The sequence below is a fragment of the Arvicanthis niloticus genome, chromosome 16 (genome assembly GCF_011762505.2).
Source record: "Arvicanthis niloticus isolate mArvNil1 chromosome 16, mArvNil1.pat.X, whole genome shotgun sequence".
NCBI lineage: Eukaryota > Metazoa > Chordata > Mammalia > Rodentia > Muridae > Arvicanthis > Arvicanthis niloticus.
Genome location: NC_047673.1, coordinates 198622 through 204621, shown reverse-complemented (window position 1 = coordinate 204621; position 6000 = coordinate 198622).

Sequence of the window (6000 nt, the reverse complement as noted above, 5' to 3'; positions counted from 1 at the left end):
AAAGCACCATGTAATCTGTCTATGGGGCCCTTTATTACCCCTTTCTGTTTATTAAGCATATTTTTAAAGTACAATTAGATCTTTCTATAACTGTTTGTCCTGTATACTTTATGTTATAATATGCAAAAATTGTTTCATTTTACTAGAGACATATTCTGGAGCATTATCAATCTTAATTTATACAGGTATCCCTATAATAGCCATAACTTCTAATAAATGTATAATTAACCATGTCAATTATCATAATCATTCTTGGAAACAGTATGGAAGTTCCTCCAAAATATGAGTAGACTTCTACATGTTCCAGCAATCCTACCTACAGATACATATCCAAAGAAAATAGATATATGAACTCATGTTTAAGTCAGCATTATTCACAATTGCCAAGCCTTGAGAGCCATTTGTATCCATCCACTAATGAGTGCACAAATAAATGTGGTACATATACACCATGAAATACTACTTGACCATAAAAATGAAATTGTCATATGCAACAATACAGATGCAACTCAAGATTATATAATCCAGATACAGAAAGATGAATTTAATATGTAGAGTCTCAGATAGTTAAACTGATAGAAAAATTGTAGTAGAATGGTGGTTACAAGAGATTGGAGATACCAGGGAAAGGAAGGGATGGAATGATCACAGACACTATAAAAGTAAAATATTCTGGTTTCTAGTAGTAACTAAGGTTTTTTTTTTTTTTTTTTTTTTTTTTTTTTAACATATATATACCAGTGTACTAAAATAAACACAGGAAAACTTTCTCTTTTTGCTTAAAATGTCTATGGCTCCCCATGTACCATAGCTTTGCTTTTTTGTTGTTTGCTTTGTTTTGTTTCTCTGTCTTGGTATTACCAGGAGAACCCTCTCTTTATTTACTTCAATTGTGTGATGACCCATTGCCATGCACAGCACTAAATTACTTGCACAGATTAGTCCCATATCATGATACTTCATGATAAAATGAAAATATGAAATGATTTCCAACTAAAAAATATGTTGTCAATATAAGGAGAAAGTCAATAGAAAAGTAAATGATTTTTTAAAATCAATTTCTTGACTTATTCATTTATTGAATGGTTATTAATCAACTAGCACAATAAAGGCACAGCTTCCATGAAGGAGAACATGGATACAAGTTTAATAAAACATATCAATCCATCATTGCTTCCCATAGGACTTGGGGCCACCCAAAACCAGATTCACAGCTTCCCAACTCCCACACTTCATTTTTCTCACAGGTACCAAAAACTTCTGACAACCAAAGCTATGTGATTGCTTCTAGTCTAAGAGATATGGGCAAATTTAACTCATTTCCAAATCTGGTCTGTGAAAGCCCTCTTTTCTCTCTCTTTCTGATGTGAATGTGGAAACCTGTAGAAAGTAAGTTCTGAGAACATAGGGCATAGGTCTTGTCTTACTCAATATTATATTGCTGTGAAAAGACACCATGACCAAGTCAACTCTTATTAAAGAAAGCATTTAATTGAAGTCTTACTTACAGTTTCAGAGGTTTAGTACATTATCATGATGGCAGGGAGCATAGCAGCATGCAGGCAGGTGCAGGAACAGTATCCTTGCCAGCTATATCCTTACCAGTACTCAGAGAAAGCAATACTGGGCCTACTGTGGGATTTTGAAACCTTAAATTCCACTTCCAGTGACACACTTCTTTCAACAAAGCCATGCTTCCTAATCCTTCTCAAAGAGTCCTGCTCCCTGATGAGTAAGCATTCAGATATATGAGCTGGGGGTGGGCATTCTTATTTAAACCACCACAGATCTGCTCCTCCCCAGGATCCCACCCCTTTTCCCTCTTGCTTTAGTTAGAGTTTCTACTGCTAGGATAAAACACCATGACCAAAAGCAAGTTGAGGAGAAAAGTGTTTATTTGACTCACACTTTCACATAGTTCTTCATCATTGAAGAAAGCCCAGGGATGAAACCACCCACAATGTGCTAGGCCTTCCCTCAGCAGTAACCCATTAATAAAATGCCTTACACATAGATCTTGTGGAAATATTTCCTCAATTATCCTCCCTCCTTTCAGAAAATTCTAGTCTGGCCGGGCAGTGGTGGCACACGCCTTTGATCCCAGCACTTGGGAGGCTGAGGCAGGCGGATTTCTGAGTTCGAAGCCAGCCTGGTCTACAGAGTGAGTTCCAGGACAGCCAGGGCTACACAGAGAAACCCTGTCTCGGAAAAAAAAAAAAAAAAAAAAGAAAGAAAGAAAGAAAAGAAAAGAAAAAAAGAAAGAAAAGAAAAATTCTAGTCTGTCTTTTCACATGTTTACATAAAATAGCCAGCATACCCCTCCAAAACAAAATGAAAGCAATATTATGAAACACTGATATTTCACCAAGATTTGGGGGCATATTTGTTGTTCCACTAAAAACTAGCCTGCTCTTACAATAGAGTAAAATACTAATGACATGTTTTTTTCAAATGTGAAAAATAAAGGCTTGAAAATGGATCTCTGCTGTACATGTCTAATGACAGGTGGATAACTTTAATATTCACTTTCATGTCATTCTTGCTTGTTTTCTTCTTTCTTTACTCCACCTGCACCCTGCTGTGGCATAACTATGCTGATATGTCCTTGTCTCTTGACATGGATAGCTTCTTCACTCCAAGCAGCTTTGCCCACAGAGAAGCTCTTCTTTCATTTACCTACTTTGACACCCACCCACCCACCACTCCAGGCTTTCTGTCTCATGGCCTTTCCAATGCCGTGAACTGAGTTTTTTCCTCCCTCCACTATACTCTCTTTGTCTCTTAGGGTTTTCTTATGGTATGATCTGTATATGTGTGGTCTCTCTTCTTTAGGCCAAAACCTTTTCAAGTACAAAGACCATGTTTATTTCTCTTTATAGAATGTGCACCATATAGCCCTGACCTCACCAATGAGGTACTCAATAAATGTTTGAAAGCAGTTAAATTCATATTTTAAAATCTTTAGGGCTTTTATATATTTTCTATATCTATTAATTATCTAACATGATTCTGGCCCCATGACATTATATATATATAGTATTTCACCTTCCCTGTATGTATGTGTGGCTAGTGTTAGGACCAGAGTTTCTTAAATGCTAAGGAATCTCTATTCACTAAGTTATATCCCCAGATCATCACTTAGGATTTGAAAGCACTATCTTAATAATAGCATTTCAAACCAAGGAATTAAAGAAAAATACACATAGTATTGGATTTTACATTGCCAGTCATGTAAGTCACTCAAGAATTTTGTTGAATGAATTAACGTGGTGTTCAAGTATTTAATTTGTCATTAGTTTGAGCATGAACTCACAGCAAATGTCAATGAACATTACTTGGAATAATACAGAAGAGAAGCATATGCAAAGGATCTCCCAACATGAGTCCACATTGATCTTCTTTTTAAAGAAGGACATTGGTTATGATCTTTAAATCACTTTCAAATCCTCTGATCTTCTCTAATGAGCTATTTAATTATATAAAGCCAGAATGATATGTTAGAAATGTTAGCAAGAGTTGACCTTGGGGAATTTGAACAGTAGAACAGATTATTAACAACTACTTGTTCTTATTTTACTTTTGTTACAGCAAACCAATTTATTTCAGCACGTTTTGCCTACTTAAAAAAGAAGTACACATATTAGAGTATGACTTTAATAATGAATTGTTTCTAAATAAACATTAGCTATGGTTAGAATTACAGTACTTTTATGGAGGACTGTTTCTCCTTCCATTTGGCATTAGTGACAACAGTTTAAGATACGCTTCTATACTACATAATTAAACAATAAGCAATTTTGTAATTACCCACTTCCACAACTGGATAAATTCCAAGTTCCATAATTATTTTGTTCTATAGATAACTTGTACAAAAAAGTAAGCTCAAAAGGTAAGAGAGCCTTTTCTCTTCAGCACAATTCAGTTTTGTCATTACTCATCATTTGCTTAATAATTCTTATTTAAAAATATTTTCCTATTTGTATCTTTCCTTATTTCTCTTCTCAAATAAGAATTCATAGATTTAGTTATAGAACATCAGGATTTCTGTTTAAGCATTACTAAAACCCAGCATTAAGCACGAGGCATAAAGTGATATCTGATGTACAGAAAAGTCTGCCTGTTCAGCAACAGAAGCAAGATGAATGGCTGTGGAAAAGCTGAAGGACATCTTTACAATAGTCTAAAACAAAATTCCATGCAAAACAAATCTAGGTTTTTAATAAGCTCATTAGCACTTTATGTAGGTAAGATCCCACTGTCCATTCTGGAGGCAATGATGTTGAGTCCAAATAGCTCCTCTTTCTTACAGTTGTTCACAGGTCTCACAAAGACACAGACAGATGTCCAGCTAACTCAAGGTCCAGACTCATTTCTCTATAATATTGGAAGGAAAGACATCCCTGCAGGTAACTCCATAGAAAGAACCCATTTTGTACATCTAACACACTCTGAGATGAAAAAGAATAATACTTTTTACACCGTCTTTCAGAATTTTCAGGTCATTGAATGTATTTAAAAAATCCCTAGTCATGGCCAAGTACTTTCATCAAATATCCATGATGTACCTGAGGCAATCCACTAAGTACTAACACAAACACTTTTTGGAGTTTTGGGTGTGACGCTTGGCACCCTGGGTCACTTACCTATAAAGAAGTGTTCTATCTCTAGACTCAGACTACTTCACTACAGTACAATGAACTGATGTCCTCACAGTTTCAGAAAGCTGGATGGGCTTTCCATAAATGTAAAAAGCAAGATGTGGATGACAGCTGCATTCAGAACTCACCCCTACTGCTAAAGAATAGCTTTTCCAGAAGGAAACTGAAATAGAACATGCTGACAAATGGGTTACAGAATCCAAGTTCATCATCCCTGAGGACTCACCAGCCTGTACATTCAGACCAAGGAGGGAGAGTTACAAGCAAAAGTATCCATGCAAAGCAGTATAACTGTCATTTTCTATTTTTTGAAATATAAACATTGTATTAAATTATCTGATCACCATATACTGTCAATATTTAGTATAAACTTCAATTACAAAATAACTTGGCACAACAGGAAAAGGGTATACATTTATTCATCACTTCTTGCGCCAGCATATTTAGGAGTGCTTTTTAAAATTATCATTTTGGTGTATATAATAAGCCTCTGATTTTTTAAAATCTGAGAAAACGGAGGCTCTAATAAATTGAGTGATTCTCTCATATCCAGTATGGAAGTATGAGGGCAACAATTGTCTTTAGAGTTCACAGTTTTCCATCTGGCATGTTATCTTTGTAACTTTTAAATCCTAAATACTTAATTTATATTTCTTAATCTCTAAATCTCTTTTTCATGCTAAATCTTATTTACCTTACCTGTAAATTATAATATTCCCAAGAGAACACAGCTATTAATTATCAGCTGGATTTGTTGTTCTGCCCAACACAGTGTGTCCAAATGAAACTGAACACTTCTTTCTCTATGATTCTGCCTCCAGCCTCCTCCTTCTCAAAACTTAAAAATTATCCTGACAGAATTGTTCTCTCCTTTTCATGCTTCTGTATGTAAGAAATGCATGGTAACTGGATCACCAAACTTATTTAAATCCAACACTTCTCTCCAGCACAAAAGTCAACAAACCCAGAGGAACTCTACAAAAACAAACGAGTCCATGCTATCATAACCCCTTGTAAAATTCTCCTTTGGCTTTTCACTTTAAGACTCTTTCCCAGTCCATTGTTTCTCTTCTGGGTTCTCTCACACTGTCATTCTCTATTCCTCTTCTCCCAAATTGCTAAGTTGCCTCTAACTTTACCAGCTATTCCTTCTTCCAGGAGCACTTCCCTCCCCAATACTTCATCTGTCTTTTCAAATACTTCCTCATGTCTAAGATTTCCTAGCCTCTCCACACTGTTTAACCTGGGCCTTTCTCTTGCCTTCTAGTAGATTGAACAGTGTCTACTCCTGTTGCAGCCCAAGCTGCCCCATGCTTGGGGGCCAAAATGTCGCAGACTGCTC